Here is a 21,200-nt window from a genome sequence, read left to right as displayed (position 1 = left end):
AGTTTTTAGTTGCCAGTATCTGAAACTCACACGATCATAAGCCAACAAAGGGAAAAAAAGAGAACACATAGCATGGGATTCAGAAATAATTCATGATGATTTAGTTTAATTTGAGTTACGATAACCCTAAAGCTCCATTAAATCCTAAAATGAATGCTATTTCCTCCTGAGAGCAGAGAACAATCTGATAACTTTTGCCAAGATGAGAGCTATTATGGTGTACAACATGAAGGCATATAAATTTCAAGGTTTATATTTGCTGTTTTCCCTAATGTTAACTTTGACTGGCACATCAAATTAAAAGCAAGGAAAACAAACAAACAAACAAACAAACAAAAAAAAACAACAGGAAAACATCAGGAAATCCTGCATCAGATTAAGAACATGTAAGGAAGTATAGTTTCTAACTACAAAACACAAGACCTTCATACTTCAAACAATCCAAACAGGTTTTCTTTTAATGATTGGGTTTCACATTTTCCCCTTTATACTAGAGGTGCATAGAGAACTATTGTAGTATTTGCAATAATTCAGTAAGCTGGGTATCTCCTTTTTTCACAACTTTAGTAACACTGGGGATGTTTTAGGTTTCCTACTGTTAATATTTAGTGAACAGAATAGAGGAAAATGAAAGTAGGTTGAAAATTCCTGACTGAAACTAATGTAGAAAATCAAAGAAAATTTTATATCTCAGGACATGACTGAAATTGGCCTGAGCACACTTGTAATGGCACTTGCAGCCTATTGCAGGTAAACAAATAGGAAATGCCTTTCCATTAAAGAGGACAGATGCTTCAGAGAGCCCAGCGCTACTCCCCAGGGTAGCTTGTTCTATCTAAGTTCCAAATAGGTCTTTTAAGCCCTGATCCTATAATGAGAACTATTTGGTCAGAATGTACCTATCCAAGGATTAAGTCATGACCTGATAAAAGTGAAAAACTGGGATTTATATGTATATACTTAAAGTGTGTTTTCAGAACATGAATATTTCAGTGGGAATTTCTTTTCCTGCCTCACTCTTCATATTTGATACAAATAGCTTCAACTTTTGCTCATTTCAATTCAGCTGATTTTTGCTCCCATTGTTCAGCTCTTTTTTCATTCAGATAGTTTAATTTACCTGCTCTTTTATACACTCAGCTACTGTGTTTATAGATAGTGAAATGTTTTTCTATATGTCAAATGAGCTTTTTAAAAGTATTATACTCCACAGGCACGCAGGGGATGATGTTTAAACATAGCTTTCTCCTGCCTAGGCTTCCAGTCAATTGAATTTTGAATCTCCTATGAGCTAAAAAAAAAATGATTATGGCACATTTTTGGATAGGGTTTTGAACATAATTGTATAGCTGTCTATTGCTGTGTGTTACCAGAAGCATCGTAAAGCAACTAGGTCTGGGATGTCCTTTTAAGGAGATTACTGGATAGGGAATGGCTTCACATTTCTAGCTTTCTGTTGAATATTTTGAAGAGGGAAGAGTATCACTCTAGAAGACTACATCACTGGAATATGCTATTTTCTCACTTACAGAAGCTGAAAAACCTCATTAGTGTGAGGAAAGGTGGCAACAGCCCAGTAACCAAGGAGCAGTTGTGGTCAGACTAGCAGAGGCTGATTCAAGGCTGACCTTGTCCTTTGGCAGGGAGCTGGGGCAGCTGGTGCTGGGAGTAAGGAAGGTGGGGGAGTCAGCCCTTTCCACTGTCCTGCATGCCATGTCTTGTCATTCAGGCAGGACATGCAGGCTTAACTTCTGAAGGCTACTGTATAGTCTATATGGTACCTCACCTTTGGCTGCTTGCTGCTCTAGGAAGGACCGGGGTAGAGATGGTAACATAGGTGCAGTCACAGTTAACAGCAACTGTTATGCCAACAGGATTGAAAATATACTTTATCCATATGGTAAGCTTTATAAGATGTCTAACATTTGCTCAGTATTGGGGTTAAAAAAAAGTATGGATCAGACAAAACTGTAATTTTGCCTTTTTTTTTTCCTGCTCTGCCACTCACTTTAACCTTATTCCTATCAAAGAAAATGGGAATTAGTCTTCCTCGCAGCTTTGGTCCTTCCCTATTCATACGTAGAAGGAGAATCCACTTTTAATGCTTTCAGTGAGTCTAAAATATTTTCCAGGTCTGTTGATAACTTCATAACTGTGTTATTTCCAATTGCACATTGATCAGCCTCAATTCTATGACTGCTTTTGGTGCTCTTTTTTTTTTTTTTTCCTTCCTAACTTCAAGTTCACTCTTTTATTGCTGAAAAGTCCTAATGTTTTTGTTACTGTTCTAAATCTGGCTGCTTCCAAATCCCTGGGATTCCAAGTCAATATTCTTGGTAATCACAGAATCACAGAACTGAAGGGGTTGGAAGGGACCTCGAAAGATCATCGGGTCCAACCCCCCTGCCAAAGCAGGTTCCTTAGAGCAGGCTGCCCAGGTAGGCATCCAGATGGGCCTTAAATATCTCCAGAGAAGGAGACTCCACAACCTCCCTGGGCAGCCTGTGCCAGTGCTCCGTCACCCTCACGGTGAAGAAGTTCTTTTGCATGTTGGTGTGGAACTTCCTGTGTTCTATCTTGTGGCCATTGCCCCTTGTCCTATCCTCGCAAATCACTGAAAAGAGCTTGGCCCAGAACTGGACATAGTACTCCGGGTGAGGCCTAACCAGGGCAGAGTAGCGGGGGAGGATCACCTCCCTTGACCTGCTGGCCACACTCCTTTTAATGCATGCCAGGATCCCATTGGCCCTCTTGGCCATGAGGGCACAGTGCTGGCTCATGGTCAACCTGTCGTCCACCAGGACCCCCAGATCCTTCTCCTCAGAGCTGCTCTCCAGCAGGTCATCCCCCAGCCTGTACTGATAGATGCAATACATGATACAATTAGTTTTTTCCATTGTTAGGATAAATGCATATCTGAACTTTCAGGTGGTTTGGGCTCAAAAAATAAAGTTGCTTTGCTGGGCAACAGTACAGTCTGAGGAACAAACCGTGAGGAATACTCTGACACCCCTTTTTGTTTATTTTTCAGTGCTCAGGTGACTTTTCCTTCTTATATAAAAGTAACAGTGTCTGCAAAAAGATGCAGGAATAAAACTGAAAACGTTGATTGCTTAATGTTGATTGCTTAAAACCCAAAATTAGGATAAAGCCCCAGAACTGAACAGAGATTAATGCCATTTTATAAAGCATTGCATATGATCCCACAAAGGAAGGCTATGCCCCTAAAGAGAGCACAGCTGTAGATATGATGAAAAAACAATTAATCAGATATTTTGGTTTTAAGCAAATCACTATTTTCCAAGGAAGACACCAAATTTTATCAAGATTTGATGTCATGAGACTTGTTGTTCCTATTGGCAGTGTGGTACAAACCTTCAGTCAGAGCTATTGGCATCCCTGAATTTTTGCACAATGCTCTTTTTACACTTTCTTGATATACCCATTGTCTCTATGAGAAAGGCTTTGCAGTTACCTGCCTCATCCTCCCGTTTCCTTTCATCTTTCCTTAAAGCTTAAAAAATGGGATCTCATTTTGCTTTCTTAAGTGTTCTTGTAGGTTTATATCCATACAAATGCAAACTGAACAAAACACACATGCAGCTATGAAACTGAAAAAATAAAAACTAAAAATATATAGCTCCTAACCTTCACCACCGCCACCCCTTCCACACACAGTCAGTAGACAAGTTTTCTGTATTGGAAACATTCTGATACATTGTGTGTAAAGGTGCTTATCTGGACACGCTGTTTTGGGGGCAAAGCTCCCAGTGACCCCTCTAAACTCAGAGCAAATTTTGCATTCAATGCTTGCTGCTGTAACCTGATCAGCGGTAGTTTGGCCTGAGCTGGCCGGCATGCTGCAAGCTCGTGGATCGCTGCGTTGTGATGCAGACACACAAAAGTGACATTAATGTAGATGTACTTAAGTAATAATATAATTCCAAGTAGTGTCCTCAGAGGATGAATTGTACTGAGAGCCAGTATACTGATGCTAAATTGAGCACTAAATTGAAGGCTTAAAAATGAGGAAGCTAGTAAAAAAGATGTTAAGGTGAAAAGTGAGGAAATTAAAGTGTTGCAGCTCAGCATGGGGGCTACTTAAACATCCCATAAAATGAGTAATAAATGACTACCCCTAGGAAAAAAAAAAAAAAAAAAAAAAAAAAGCAACTCAAAGAGCAGGATTGCAAATTAATAGGTATAGGTAAAGGCAAAATTCTGGAAAAGCTGAACATGTCTCTTTACAGGAAGGGAAGAACTCAGCTTGTGAAGAGGATTATAATTGATGGCAGGTAAATGTGAGACAGAAATGTGGGGATACTAAAAGGCATTTTGCAAAGCAAACAGCCAAAAATATATAAACAAATAACAAAGAATTGTTTAAATCTACCAAGAGCAGGAAGCCTGCTGAAGCAGACAGAACCAGAGTCAGCTAAAGGACAAAGCACTACAAGAGGGGGCAGGATAGGAAATAGCTGTGTGGTAGCTCTCCTGGCTGCATCTCTTGCCCATTCTCTTTCCTGGCCTGGTGTCCCATGCTCTGAATATTATTTTTTTCTTGCCACAGCCCTTCTCATGAGATTTTTTTTTTTTTTTTAATGTTTCCTATTTGTCTTTGGTCTGTGAACTTTTCTGCATTGCTGGGCAAAGTCTATGTCTTGTGTTTCCAACTGTTCCCTGGAGAAAGGAATATTTCCCTAGGATTATTTAAGTCTAGCAGCATTTTGAAAATGGAATGCCTGTAAAATCCCAGATCCAACAGATCCTTAGGGAATTTAATCTCTTTAAATGTTTTGTCAACATTTTCTTTTACCTCTTTTGTGACTTATATTGCAATGATTGAAATGTGGGAGCATATGGCATAACATAAGATATTAAAATGATAAAGAATACACAAAGCATCCTTGCAACAGCTTTGTGCATCTGCTTCAGCATCTTGGCTAAATTCCAAGACGGGTTATTAGATTCCTAAATTCCCTACTCTTTAATTGTCTCTGTGATAGGGTTGAATTGCATCTATTCTAGTGTCCTGTGCATCTGTGCCTCAGTTTCCCAGCTGTACCATCCTCTGATTAAAGAGCTGATTTAAGATTAACCCTCGAGCCAAACTGCTAAATCTTGCTATACCAAAACAGTCCTTGAGAACAAGTTAGTCTTTTCAGCCCTTCTTTTGGGTTGCTGGTACTCTGCTGGTGTCTTTGGAGGGCTGAAGTGAGTATTTCTCCCACCTTTTCCTAGTATCCTGAACTTGCAAAGCTAGGGCCTAGATGCTGGAAGAGTGAGATACATTGACACAGCCTGCTATTTTAAATAATCATGTTGCTAGCAGCTCATTCCTCAATGAGCATATCTACATCAAAGTATAAAAAACACTACTGCATACACTGCATATATGTAACATTTCACAAAGGGCATATATGCTATATATCATGAAGAAAACCTCAATGCTATACTGACTAACCTGTCCTTGCTTATATTCTGTTCAGGATTGAAGCAATGCTGTAGGGTTGTGGAGGTTTGACATAAAATGTGCAACACTCATGTGGGATTCTCAGTCAGATAGCTCTGCAGTTTGTGTCTGACAGTCTGCAAAAGAAAGGGAAAAGAGGACTGTTTGCTGTTTGAGAAGGTTTGGATTTTATATGATGAATGCTCACTGAAATTTTAGTATTGCTGATTTATTTGTGAATTGGGAGGTTGAAAGGAATGTAAAAGAAAGTACACTTATGGTGTGCAGCCTAATATTTTTCTATTTTGTTCATTGAATAATTTGGGAATATTTGTTATTTAATAAGTAGAATTGTTCTTCCAAGTACTTTCTTTAGCCATAGGCTCTGAAGGTATTTTTCAGCCAGTAAAAGCAGTGGAAAATCAGTAGTTAATGAAGAAAACTGATTTTGAGATGAGGTAAACACTCTATTGTATAGGTTTTTGTCCTCTATTACACTATATTTAGCAGTAGAGGTGGATTTGGGGATGAATGAAGGGAAGTAGTTGCTTAGAAAAAATGATGATAGATATCCTTATGTAGTTGTGAAAATGACGTATAGAATCTTTTCTCTTGTACTGGAGGAAAAATAAGCTATGTATTTGAAATGTAGCTTAAGGGGATGGCTGGTAACAAAACTGCTGAAAAAAAGTTTAGGGTATGTGCCAAAAGCAGTTGCCTGTGTTTGTTTTGCTTTTGGTTAAAAGTCATTTTAAATTTGAAAAGTAAAATCTCATTTAATTGGAGATTTTGATAATGCATGAAGCTAAACCTTAGTGTATGATCCTAAACCTTTAGCATTTCCACAGCCCTTGAGAGAAGTGAAGATTTTTGATTGCAAGGCATATATTTTAATGATTTGAAATTATAACTCTAATAATGCATGTGCATGTGTACGCATGTGTGTGTGCGACATCCAGGGAAGGCGAGGGTAGGAGGAGGACAACTTCCAATAGCTTGGCAGTCATATAAAAACAAATAATAATCAGAGTAAGTTAAAATTTCACAACAGGAAATGTAGAAAGGCAAATCATACTCCCTGTGCACCACTTGAGTAACCACACTGTGCTCTGGGGAGTCCTGGGGCCAAAGGATCTTACCACCCAGATGTTCCACAGCTGCAGCAGAGTAGACAGAATGCGCTGCTTCATTGAGGAAAACATGGACACGTGGGGAAAGTGTTCAGCTGAGATTTTCAAAGCCGCAGAGAAGAAATGCTCAGGTCCATTAACTGGCATTCAAACCAAGGTGACCTGGAAAGTCTCAGTCTTATATAATTTTTTTTTGCTCTTTCATGGACAACAGAAATCAGAGCTGTAATGTGACTGAGGGTGGTCAGGAGGTAATGTACCTAGCCTGTCTTTCAGCCTGCTCCTTGTCCAAAGTTTATTATTTCATACCAGTTTTATCCGGATCACGTACATAAAGCTAGAGGCCAGATATCACACACTTATTTACATCTGACCTTCACTTGAATCATGAGCATAGATCACTTTTACAGTCATGACAGAGAAAATATTTAGTTGTATATGTGGTATGTGCTCTTAATGAGAGTTTTTATCGTATGCATATTGCATTGTGCTTATGTCTTCCTTCTCTCATCTCCTATGTTATTGCTAGTGTACACCATACCACTCTGACTACCCATGATGGAAATCTATCTTTATAGTTTACACAAGCTACTTCAGTGTGGCAAAGCTTAAAATAACCATTATTAAATATATATATATATATGTGGAAAACACTTATTTATTTCCTCAGTTCTTTTTTCTCCCTCACTGATTATTTTAGTTGTTAACAAACCACTGCAGTATTTCTTCTCTGTATTAACTTTAAGAGGTTAAAATTTCTCATAGAGATGATCAGCTCTAAGCTTTAGTAAAACGTTGAGGAAGGGAAAAAATGGTAGTGAAAATAAAGGTCACAAAGGAAATAGGTGGCAGAAGAGAGTTATCCTAAAGAAGAAAACACAGCATTAAGAGACAGGCGATGGCAGTTATTTTTCTAGCTTGGTGTGGACCTCATCACAGAATCACAGAATTGAAGGGGTTGGAAGGGACCTCGAAAGATCATCGGGTCCAACCCCCCTGCCAAAGCAGGTTCCTTAGAGCAGGCTGCCCAGGTAGGCATCCAGATGGGCCTTAAATATCTCCAGAGAAGGAGACTCCACAACCTCCCTGGGCAGCCTGTGCCAGTGCTCCGTCACCCTCACGGTGAAGAAGTTCTTTTGCATGTTGGTGTGGAACTTCCTGTGTTCTATCTTGTGGCCATTGCCCCTTGTCCTATCCTCGCAAATCACTGAAAAGAGCTTGGCCCAGAACTGGACATAGTACTCCGGGTGAGGCCTAACCAGGGCAGAGTAGCGGGGGAGGATCACCTCCCTTGACCTGCTGGCCACACTCCTTTTAATGCATGCCAGGATCCCATTGGCCCTCTTGGCCATGAGGGAGAAGGAGACTCCACAACCTCCCTGGGCAGCCTGTTCCAGTGATCCATCACCCTCACTGTGAAGTTCTTTTGCATGTTTTCCTTTTATGATAAGATCACCCGTATGGTGGACCAAGGGAAACCAGCTGATGTGATTTTTTTGGACTTCAGCAAGGCTTTTGACACGGTTTCCCATAGGATCCTACTGGACAAAATGTCCACCATACAGCTAAATAAAAACATCATACGATGGGTGAGCAATTGGCTAACGGGCAGGGCCCAAAGGGTTATGGTGAATGGGGCTGCGTCAGGCTGGTGGGCGGTCACCAGTGGGGTCCCTCAAGGCTCCATTTTAGGGCCGGTACTTTTCAATATTTTTATAAACGATCTGGATGTAGGAATAGAAGGTATTTTGAGCAAGTTTGCTGATGACACCAAACTTGGAGGAGTTGTGGACTCGAATGAGGGTGGAAAGGCCTTGCAGAGGGATCTGGATAGGTTGGAGAGCTGGGCGATCACCAACCGCATGAAGTTCAATAAGAGCAAGTGCCGGGTCCTGCACCTGGGACGGGGAAACCCTGGCTGCACGTACAGACTGGGCGATGAGACGCTGGATAGCAGCCTAGAAGAGAGGGATCTGGGGGTCGTGGTAGACAGCAAGTTGAATATGAGCCAGCAGTGTGCCCTGGCAGCCAGGAGGGCCAACCGTGTCCTGGGGTGCATCAAGCACGGCATCGCTAGTAGGTCGAGGGAGGTGATTGTCCCACTGTACTCTGCGCTGGTGCGGCCTCACCTCGAGTACTGTGTGCAGTTCTGGGCACCACAGTATAAAAAGGACATGAAACTGTTGGAGAGTGTCCAGAGGAGGGCTACGAAGATGGTGAAAGGCCTGGAGGGGAAGACATACGAGGAACGGCTGAGGGCACTGGGCCTGTTCAGCCTGGAGAAGAGGAGGCTGAGGGGAGACCTCATCGCAGTCTACAACTTCCTCGTAAGGGGGTGTCGAGAGGCAGGAGACCTTTTCTCCATTAACACCAGCGACAGGACCCGCGGGAACGAGGTTAAGCTGAGGCAGGGGAAATTTAGGCTTGACATCAGGAGGGGGTTCTTCACAGAGAGAGTGGTTGCACACTGGAACAGGCTCCCCAGGGAAGTGGTCACTGCACCGAGCCTGTCTGAATTTAAGAAGAGATTGGACTGTGCACTTAGTCACATGGTCTGAACTTTTGGGTAGACCTGTGCGGTGTCAAGAGTTGGACTTGATGATCTTTAAGGGTCCCTTCCAACTCAGGATATTCTATGATTCTATGATTCTATGTTGGTGTGGAACTTCCTGAGCTCCATCTTGTGGACATTGCCCCTTGTCCTGTCCCTGCAAACCACTGAAAAGAGGTTGGCCAAATCCCTCTGTCTCCCACACCTCAGGTATTTATACACATTGATGAGATCCCCTCTCAGTCTTCTTTTCTTCAGGCTGAACAGACCCAGGTCTCTCAGCTTTTCCTCATAGGGAACATGCTCCAGGCCCCGTATCATCTTTGTGGCCCTCCGATGGACTCTTTCCAGGAGATCCCAGTCTTTCTTGTACCGGGGAGCCCAGAACTGAACACACTACTCCAGGTGAGGCCTAACCAGGACAGAGTAGAGGGGGAGGATCACCTCCCTTGACCTGCTGGCCACACTCCTTTTAATGCATGCCAGGATCCCATTGGCCCTCTTGGCTGTGAGGGCACAGTGCTGGCTCATGGTCAACCTGTCATCCACCAGGACCCCCAGGTCTTTCTCCTCAGAGCTGCTCTCCAGCAGGTCATCCCCCAGCCTGTACTGATACATACAGTTGTTCCTTCCCAGGTGCAGGACTCTACACTTGCTCTTATTAAACCTCATTTGGTTTCTTCCTGCCCATCTCTCCAGCCTGTCCAGGTCTCGCTGAATGGCAGCACAGCCTTCTGGCATGTCAGTAACTCCTCCCAGCTTTGTGTCATCAGCGTACTTGCTGAGGGCAGACACTATTCTCTCATCAAGGTCGTTGATGAAGATGTTGAACAAGACTGGATGCAGCAGTGACCCCTGGGGAACACCGCTAGTCACAGGTCTCCAGCCGAACTCTGTGCCACTGATCACCACCCTCTGAGCTCGGCAAGTCAGGCAGTTCTCAACCCACCTTACTGTCTACTCCTCTATCCCACGCTTTCTCAGCTTTGCTATCAGGATGTCATGGGAGACAGTATTGAAAGCCTTGCTAAAGTCAAGAAAGATAACATCCACTGCTCTTCCCCCATCTACCCAGCTGGTGATGCCATCATAGAAGGCAACGAGGTTGGTCGAGCACGACTTCCCCTTGGTGAATCCATGCTGACTACTCCTCATAAACTTATTCTCTTCTAATTGCTTGGAAACGGCATCCAGAATAAGCTGTTCCCTTTTTCCCCATTTCATAAACCTTCCTTTTCCTTTTGATCTTCTCGATGAGCTCCTTGCTCATCCACGCAGGTTTCCTGCCCCCCTTCCCTGATTTCCTACTCTTAGGAATGCACCAATCCAGAGCTTGGAAGAAGTGCTCTTTAAATGTAGACCAGCTCTCGCATGCACCCTTGCCTTCTAGCAACCTAGCCCATGAGATACTCCCAGGCAGGTCCCAGAAGAGGTTGAAGTTGGCTCTTCAAAAGTCCAGGGTTGCAATCCTGCTTTTAGCCTTACTTCTTCCACCAAGTTCTATCTTGAACTCCACCATCTCATGGTCGCTGCATCCCAAGCTGCCCCCGACCTTCACATCCCTAATAAGCCCATCCCTGTTGGTAAGAACAAGGTCCAGGAGCACCCCCCGCCTCGTCGGCTCCTCCACCACCTGCGTCAGAAAATTGTCTTCAACACATTTGGACTGGCCAAGTTCCTTAACCTGTCTGGAAAACTGAAGCCCCCCATGAGAACCAGCACCTGTGATCATGAGGTTACTACCAGCTGCTTGTAGAAGGCCTCATTGACTTCCTCCTCCTGATCTGGTGACCTGTAGTACACCCCCACAACAGTGGCCCCCATACCAGCACACCCCTTAATTCTCACCCACAAGCTCTCCACTTGTCCTTCACCCTCCCCCAGGTGGAGCTGGGTACACTCTAATTGCTCCCTCACATAAAGGGCAACCCCACCCACTCACTTCCCCAGCCTGTCGTTCCTAACAAGGACATAGCCCTCCATGACAGCGTTCCAGTCATGCGAGCTGTCCCACCATGTATATGTGATTGCAATGAGATCATGGCCCTGCGACCAAACACAGATCTCAAGCTCATGCTGTTTATTTCCCATGCTCGACACATTGGTATACAGGCACTTTAAGGAAGCAGCAGGCACAGTTACCCCTGGAGGGATGCAAGAAGATTCCGGACAGGGTATATGGATTGTTACCTTCTCTGAGGAGCCCTCGGACAATCCTATGGGACAACTCAGATGTTTTTCCCTACTATCTTCAATAGCGACAGCAGTGACAACTTCACCCAGCCCTTCTCTGTCCACTCCCTTCCCCTGTCAAACCTAGTTTAAAGCCCTGGTAATCAGCCCAGAAAGCTGGCACCCCAACACACTTGTGCCCCACTTGCTGAGTTGAAGTCAGTCAGCAGCCCACATACCTGGCTTCTCAAAGGGCTGCCCAAGATCGAAATACCTGAAGCCTTGGTCCAGACACCACCCCCTCAGCCAGTCATTCACCTGTCCTCTTCTCCTCCTTCTTTCTGGGTCCCAGTCACCCAGAGGGAGGACAGAGGAGAACACTACCTGCACCCTGATCCCTTCAACAACCTTCCCAGGGATGCAAAGTCCTTTTTAATATTCCTCATGTTTCTAGTTGCAGCTTCCCAGGATCCAACCTGAATGACAACAAGAGGATAGTAATCCTCCGGTTTAATGCGCTGTGGCAGAGCCTTCCTAACGTGTCTGACACGTGCCCCAGGAAGACAGCACACCTCTCTGGCTAGATTATCTGGGCGACAAATAGGAGCCTCAGTGTCCTTCAGCAAGGAGTCTCCGATCACTAAGACTCTCCGTTCTTTCTTTGTGGCACTGGTTGTGATGCAGTGCTCCACCCAGCCCCGATCCCTATGCTCAGTACTTCCCCCAGTCTTGACACGCTTCGCAGGGTTGCTTCCCGGGTTTGGACACACCAGACCATCAGCCTCATCCTTTTCCCACCTGAGAAGGGAGTCGCCTACAATGATTACCCTTCTATCTTTCTTGGTGGAGGCAGTCTTGAGGCATGGAGTCAACTTCCTCGCCCTAGGCATCCTCCTGGGTAGACCCACTACCTCATCCTTACCCACCGGTCTCTCAAGCTCCAGGACCTGAAACCTGTTGTGTAAGGGCACCTAGGAAGGTGGGGCCAGTGGGGGGGGGTGGGGGGTGGGGGCGCATTGCCTGCGGTGTCGAGCAGGGACCTGTCTCCATTCCTCCTCAACTCCTAGGTCCCCTCCCTCTGCCCGACTGCAACAGGGCAGGGGGTCCACCCCCATTTGGGGTGTCTCACCCCGGTACCTCTCCTTCAGGCCCTGCAGGGAGTCACTCCACCAGTCTATCTCCCGCCCACACGCCCTCAACCTCTCCACCTCTTTCTTGAGCCCTGCCACCAGGTGGACCATGTCATCCACCTGCTCACACCTCACACACACGGTGTCACTGCCGCTCTCTGAGGGCAGCAACAGGCTCAGGCACTCCCCGCATCCAGAGACCTAACTGCCACATTTTTGAGCAGGCAGTCAGTCTGGGTCATCACAGACTTTCTAGAAAGAGCTTTCTGCCTAGTGCAGACCATGGCGGTTTAGCTACAGGCAGACAGCTGATAGACGAGCTGTTCTCCTGAGCAGGGAGGGGTGCTCCACCCCGCCTGAGCAAACTGCCGTGCCCCACCCTGTTTGCCCACCCTGGTCGTCGTGCTCCCTAGGGGCTGCCTTTGAACATCAGGGTAGAGGGGGCACTGCTGGCTCCACCCACGCCTCGTCAGCCTCCCTTGAGAGGGCTGCCGAATCCTGGCAGCTCCCTGGGCTGCCTCGAGTGGCCTCAATGCCAGAAAAAAAGCCCTGCCTGTCCCGATCCCCCGCTGCGCTGCAGATCACGTCTGCCCCAGAGCCAATCGCCTCGGCAAGTCGTGTTGATGAAACTCATGTTTCATCTTCTGTGCTTCTTGGCAGATGTAAATTTGTTGTCTAGCACTCTGTGCAGACTGCACACCTAGAGTGATTGGGCAACTCAGTGATACTTGATTCTTCTCCAACAGCAGTTGTCAAGTCATGCTTGTGTGTTCACAGTGTTATATATGGAGTGGTAATTCATGTTGAGAAAATGGTTGATATTAATAAAGAAGGAGGAGATGTAGGAGTGTGGCCATGGGGGTGGGTAAGCCCCGTGGTCGATGGTAACATCAGACTCTTAACAATGAGACCATCAGGAATGTAAAAGAGTTTAGAGGGAACAAAGACTAAATTCAAATTGAGTTGAGACTTCATTTATAACAAATTGGTAACTCCAACGTGATCTTGGACTTTGGATCTGTGACCGGTAAAGGGAGGCACCCCAAATGGTGGCCCTTGCCGATAGTGGTGCTAGAGTCCAACAAGATTTCTAACATAAGAGGCAAATAAAGAACCAAGAGCTCTCCCTTTGTGACCCGTAATTCTGTGCGCGAAGACCTGAATGAAGATACCGTTTGGTTGAGTGGATTCGGTTGTGTGACTGTGTGTAAGGTTGTGACTGAGACGGAACTTAGTTCCAAAGTGAGTGCGGAGGTCTTCTAACCGCGGTTCCGATCTCCTGTGAGGGAGCTGGTGAAGGACTGAAGCAATTGCTCTAGGAATTCATGGGTGGGTTAACCACTTGCAAGTCACCTCTAGACACAGGCACAGACAGGGATTTGGAACCTCTTTGAGGCTTCCAGGGATTTGGAACTTGTTTGAAGCTTCCAGGGATTCAGCCAGGGATTCAGAACCTCATTGAGGGTTCCAGGGATTCGGAACCTCTTTGAGGGTTCCAGGGATTCAGAACTTATTTGAAGGTTCCAGGATGGGTCAGGTGAAAAGGGACCCATAACAGGAACTTGAAGTATATCAGGGCATAGCTACCCCTGTTGGATGCTAATTGTAGTGATCGAAATAATAGGTGGGAAATATACCTAGAGGATTGGTTGTCTACTTTGATCAATCAAATTTGATGTGTGTGATGCTGCTAGTGACGATTATTATACACCCTGTGGAACAATGAGTTGGGTGAAATAGTCTAGATATGGGATTCCAACCATTGTTAAAAACTTGTTTCTAAATCTTGCAGAGAATATTGTGAATGCATTCTCTTATGGTTCAATTGGCCTCGGCCAAATTTGAAGCCAAGACACGAATTAATGATATTCAAAAGAAGAGGAGGGATTGTTATATATGGAGTGGTAATTCATGTCGAGAAAATGGTTGATATTAATAAAGAAGGGGGAGAAGTGGGAGTATGGCCATGGGGGGTGTGCAAACCCTGTGGTTGATTGTAGTATCAGACTCTTAATGATGAGGCCATCAGGAATGTAAAAGTTTAGAGGGAACAAAGACTAAATTCAGATTGAGTTGAGACTTCATTTATAACAACAGCCTAAAGAGTGCCTACTCTAAGTGACAGCAACCTCAGGATGATGGAAAAACATTAACAGTTCTCAGTCTGTACCAGACAGCCTACAAGTTTGTAGGTCAGGTCAGGTTGGAAATTAGGAGAAATTTATTCTCAGAAAGAATAAGCATTGGAATGGGTTGCCCAGTGAGGTGGTGGTCACCATCCATGTGTGTGTTTAAGGAAAGGTTGAACCTGGTACTTAGGGACATGGTTTAGTGAGTGATACTGGTGGTAGAGGGATGATTGGACCAGATTGGACTGCTTGGACGAGTTGTTCTTTTCCAACCTTAATGATTCTGTGATTCTATGAATAAGTGCTTGTTTCTCACAGAGATTTTGCAACAGAGCACTTCAAAGAATTTTTTTCAAACCCAAGTGTGTAAGGTGAGGCCCCAGAATCCTTCAGGCATCTAAATTGTGGTTGGACTCTCCAAAATGCAGCTCATCTGCAGGTCACGTTCCAGTGGCTTCTTTTCTTTCTCAGTTCCACTGAGCCACAGGTCTTTGGTGTCTCAGAAACTCACGCTACTTCTACTCAAGTGAAAACTGCTGTCTGCAAAGTAAATGAAATATTTCAAAGCACTTTACATTCTTGATGTTATATTTTCACTCTGATCATTATCTCTTTCACAGTGTGGGAGACAATGAATTTCTCCAGCATGAGATTTTCCTCCCTCTTCTCTTTCCCCTCACATTGTGCTAGCCATGAGATGCTATGGCTAGAACAGCCAGACCTATGCAAGGAAGAATAGCATGGATTAGACCTTGTAGGATGAGGTCCAGGAGAGTGCACACAATGTGAGAAATAACAATGTTTTTTGATACTTTGTGGCTGACCAGGTGATCCATCTGGAACGCATTGAAAAATGTGAACGTTGGTGAGATTTAAATGTGAAAGTTGGTGAGATTTGCAGCTGTCTGCCTTCATCATGTTTCCTAACTCGCATGCTGTGGGCACTGTAGCTGCGAACATGAGGATACTTGTGGGATCCCAGAGTCATATGGTCAAGTGTTCAAATATAAATGCATTTTTGTTGATGCCGCTAATGCTTTTCTGCAGATTTCAAAACCATTTTTCAGTCTTACATTGCAAAAAATGTTCTGATAATTTATGTTACCCAGATGTTTTAAAATTCAACAGCTTTCACTACCCATAAATTTAATAGCATTAAACACCTGCTGGCTCAGAGTAGCAGTTCTTGCCAAGAAGAAAAGCAGGAGCAGAGAGATACGCTACTAATGTGCGCTCGTCCTTACCATCAGAGCTAAGGCTCTGAGCTGCAGACCCGCCCAGCATTACCCCATACAGAGCAAGTTTTTCTTCCTCTGTGCTTCACAGTAGAGGACTCACAACAACTCTACTTTGCCAGCTAAATTTTATATATATATATATATATATATCTAGAGAGAGAGAGAGAGAGAGAGAGAGAGGAAGTTGGACAGGAGACTTTTCTTAGACCCTTACTGAAACTCAAAAGGCCTGTTTACCATAAACCATGGAGAAATCTTTTGATGAAATATCAAAACCCTACGGCTCTTGACTGGAGTAAAGGGGCACTGGTCTGTGACCACTCTGAGGATTAGACCTGGGATGTCCAGAGGAGCATGAAGGATCTAACTGTAATGAACAGGTATCACAGTGGTGATGAGATTCAGAAGGACAGATGTGAAAATCTGTGGAGAAACTCATGAAGGGAAAAGTGACAATTGAACAAAACAATTGAACAAAAACAATTGAAAGATTGGAATTTAAAAGTAGAGTTTTGGAATCAATACCTGTAACCTAAAAACAGAAAATAATGAGCAAAGAGTTTTAAAATGGCTTGGCTGAATGCAGCAAATAAAAGGTTTCAGTAATGTCCTTGCAAACATAATCTTCAGCTTGGCGTCACCAGATTTACAAGCCCTTTATTTTTCTGATTAATGAGCATTTGAGTAGATTTTTATTTATAGCTTCATTGTTGGAAAGAAAGAGCATAAACAGTGATTCAAAGAGGTGAGTGTCACCAGATTGCTGTGGGTGAGTTGCTGATGAAGAAATCAAGGGTCTCAGAGAGCTACACAACTGGTGGGGAAGGATCCTGAGGCTGTGAGGGAAAGACAGCAGCTGCTGCCTTCTTGCTGATGGACTTTGGGGGCAGCAGCAGGGAAGCAGAGCATGTTTTTAGAATAATTTTTATAGGTGTTGCTTTGGTATTTTAAAGGAATGGCCTAGCAATCAGGCCATATTTGCAAGATGACATTAATAAATAAAAAGGATAGAAATGTTTAAAGTTAAAGCTCTGGCAGAAGAAGCAGTCTTCTCTGTTTGACTGCTCTGAGACTGTAAGTATCAATAAATTGTGTGGTTCAACCACTGTGAGCAGCTTGGATTGTGGCTTGTGGTCACTACTTTCTCCCAACAGGGTAAAATGTATAAAGCCAGGTGGTTACAGTTTCATACCTTGCTCCCTGCAGAAGGGCTCAACTTTAACAGTACTGCTTTTAGGAGCAACTGATTGACAAATCAATGGGAACTGCACACCTCTAACCAAGTAATGTATGCAAATGATATTTTTTCTCAGGATAGCTTATGGTGGTCCTATGTTTGTATGTGGTACCTTAGTTTAATTTGTGTACAGGAATAATTTAGTGGTTTTCGTTTCAAGAAAAATCTCCAGGTAGAAGCTATAATAATAATGTTTCACAAATATAAGGAAGTTTACTTGGGGTTTCTACTCTCAGAACAAACCGATAATGTACTTCAGATTCCAAAGGGAAATGTATTGTTAATGGAAAAATTGCCTTCATCCTCTCTTTCTATTTAAGGCAACCTTTGCTGCCAGTTTATCATGAACACATAAAGGTCTAATGCAATATGGATTAGACAGCATAAAAGTAAAACAGCAATAAGAATTCCAGATGTTCTTTAGTAGAGTGACTGTTGTAAAAGGCCACTGAGCGACTCATCTGTTCTATTCCTTCAAAGTTTTCCAGTCATTAAATAATTTTCATAATATCTTCAGATTCTATTTTGTTTTATAAAACCTTTCCTTTTGAACATTGTGGGCTGAGTTTGCAACTGGCATTGGATAAACTGTTTCACTGCAGTTTCACCCAGTTATGCCAGTGCTGAATTTTGCCCTCTGCCATTGTGTGCACACTCTGTGAAGGCCACTCAGGTGTAATGACAGACGGGGCCTTCAAATTTTATTACCTTATATCTAGAAATCTAAGTAATAGTCAATTTTGCATTGCTGTAATGTTTTCAGAAGTAAACCTAGTTTTTGGATTGTATTTCATTCTTACATTTTTAATAACGTGTAACATGCACCAGTCTTAGAGCCAAATTTACATGACTATATTTTTCTACTTATATAAAGAAAGGCATTCTCTTTTCCAAACAAGATGCATTTTTGCTTGTATTTGCAGTGAGCTGTATCCTGACACTTTTTGTTTTTCTTCCCATTGTGCCCTGTGCTGTAGAGAAACACCTTATCTACTGAGAGAGAAATTCAATACTGATCTTTTTCAGAATGTCAGGATGGCTTTAGTTATAGCTAAATAAGAGGCTGAACACTTTTTTATTTCCATTTTGTTTCATTCATTTGCATCTGTCTGCACGTGAACATGACTGGATGAGATATTTAAAGGTTTTTTAATCTATCTGAAGTAGAAGAATGTTCCTCTGGGACACCAAAAAATACTTGTTCTCTTTTTCAAGTGACAGGACAGAAAACTGTTTTTTACTTGTATGCTTTCATGAAACTTCTGCATTTTATTAGCTCACAGTTATTCGAAATACCACAAAACCACCAAGCCTCTCCATTCTAATTAAAAGGCACACAATTTCTTATAGAATAAATGCTTAAGAAGTACAGATCAAACTTCCTAATTTTTGCTTCAGAAATGTTTCTAACACAGTTTAAGATCTTTTCTTACAAAAAGAACTAACTGCTACATTTTTGTTCATTGTGTTGAAACATGCATTACAGAAGGCACAACATTGCCTCGGTCTTTATTGTCACAGGTGATGACACCATGGTTTGAGGCCAAATTCAGTCCTTGATGACAATGAGAGATGGGAGTATATGCCTTTTGGGGAAAAAGAGTTTTAGAATTCTCAAGACTTTTTGATTAGGCTTCTTTTCCAATGTGTGCTGTATTTAAAAGAAAAAAATAAAATAAAAACCCATTCAACTGAGAGAGGAAGCCAGACAAAATACATCGAGCCTTATCCTTATATGATTTTGCTTATAATTTGGTGTTCTGGAGCATATAATTCAGAAGTCATCCTGAAACATGTTTACATTGGTAGAAGATCTCAGTCACACAAGTGATGTCCCTAGCTCAGTCAGTGCAGATCAGTTCCACTCTTCTCTTTGTGGTGTAATGAAATTACAGTCCTGCCAAGAAAGTGTACACCTTTGAACATATAGACATAAAAGTTAATCAATAACTGCGTAATTGTAAATTATCCATTTATTAGGTGTATGTTTATGTTAATAAATAGAATCAGGTTTCATGGAGATGGCCCTGACTATCAAGACTCTTGGCACTGTAACAATTTAACACTAAGTAGAATTCTCAAATTAGTTGTTGCTTTAAGACTTTCACTTCCTTATGTTGAAACTTGAAAGACGATAATTACTTGCATCTAACCCTAACCCCAATTAGTTCTATAGGTACCGTGTTAAACTTTTGGGCAGCAGTTGCTCCAAGTGGAGTCTAAGTTCCCAGTTTAACTACCTGTAGTTCCTGTATAGCTCCTGGGAAAAGATGGGTTCCTCCAAAGGGCAGAAGAAAAGTGAAAGGAGGAAGGTGTCTGCAGCTAACCAGAATAAAATTATTAACAAAGTATTAGCTTTAAATCCTGTTGCTCTGCAGAGCTGAGGTGTCTGTATCACCTGTGTAAGACAGACAGACTGACACCCTAGGTAAGGGCTATAAATATTTTTTTTCAGAAGTCTACGCTGGGATAACTCATAAAATATAGCCAGCAAATAAAACAAACCTTATGTAAATTAGTCATGTGATTAATGTACTCATCCAGAGGCAAAGGCTCTGTATTCCTCTCCTCCCAAAGGAGGTGCATAAACATGTGAATGCCTTAAATCTTAGGTTGTGAGGGGAAAAACAAACAAAGAAACAAACAAAAAAAAATGTTGACGTTTCAGGTGGTATGGTGCAGTGAAAACAGTCTGGGCAAAACTCAGAAGTCTGTCTGATATGAAGCAAGTTATGAGACTATGGTTATTTATCTTATATGCTTTGGTTACTTAGCTATAGATGGGTGTCCTGTATTCCTGATCCCTGTTCTTGGAGGTGCTCATGTGCATTACATTAAACTATAGCAAACTAAAAAGCAAAATTAATTTTGAGCAATATTCTTTGTTCCAATGCTTTGCCTTGGGGAAAAAATGGCAGGTCTTTTCAGAGCTCCAGGACAAATCCTTGCTGATTTCAGAGGAAACCATGAGAATGTTGCACTTTCCAAAACAGAAAATCATCTGTTTCATGTTGCATGTGCTACAGAAGAGGTATAAAACTGGGATATTTGTAAAAACTTGGACTAAGGGGCTGATGGTGCTTTAGCTCTTCCTGGTAAATATGCAGTGCCTCCTAATAAAACAATTTAGCATTACCAGGAGAAAGTCAGAGTACATCCAAGTCTTATAGGCTTGGTGTCCCTAAATGTCTTTGTCATCTAAGGTAAAGCCAACACTTCAATGACAGAAACCTGGAGAGAGCATAGACACTTTTGTGTGGTGCATAGAATCAGTGAAGCTAACAAAGTGTGGAGCATTCTTATTTTTTATTTTTTAGATCTACTTGTTTGTCTGCTTGATTTATTCTCCTGTCCTTACACTGTCTACACTTTAATCTGTTTCTGGTTTATGGGAACTATAAAAAGTCTTTTACATTGAGAGATTTGCTTTATTTGAATGCAAATTAAAACTGTTATCTTTCAGTTACAGGCCAAAGATTGCAAAATAGCGTGTGTTTATAACTTGAAAAACTATTCTTTCCCCCCCTCTAATGTCATGTAAATTGTTCAGCTAACATGTACAGTTAATTTTTGCCAATCATTTATGTTTTATATGTTAATTTGCTGAAGAAGATAACAAGAAAAAGAGTTAGCTAGATCTGAACGATACAAAACTACAATATATTTTGCTGATGATGACTGTATATAAAAACACTGTCTTAGACTCAACCTCCCTGTAATGGTTCTATTGAAGTCAGCTGTTAATCTTGCTCATATTTTTAAAGTTAGTGCTTATGAAGAGTTGAAAAAGAAAGAAAACCTCAGAATTCATGGAAAAGAGAGAGGGAGAAGAGGAAGAACATGTATTACCTATACAAATGCAACAACGTAGAAAATATTTTGAAGGCAGAAAAAGAAACAAAATTCATTTTCCAGACATTGGCAGTGTGCTTTGTCTATGAGAAACTCTTTGGTGTAGCAGTCAGATCTTTTTATGGGGCAGAAAAACTAGAACCCAGCAGCAGGATATGTAGCATGCTTGTGTATAGATACCGAGAAGCCTGCACTGCATTACTCTATGCCGCATAGTATCTTCTCCAAAACAAAATAGTTCTGTGTTTTTGTTGTAAACAGGTGTTGCTTTCGCACTTTTGCTTTTTTTTTTCTTTTTGCACTTATAGT

Source organism: Anas acuta, chromosome 2, assembly GCF_963932015.1.
Source record: "Anas acuta chromosome 2, bAnaAcu1.1, whole genome shotgun sequence".
Classification (NCBI taxonomy): Eukaryota; Metazoa; Chordata; class Aves; order Anseriformes; family Anatidae; genus Anas; species Anas acuta.
This window is presented reverse-complemented; position numbering follows the sequence as displayed.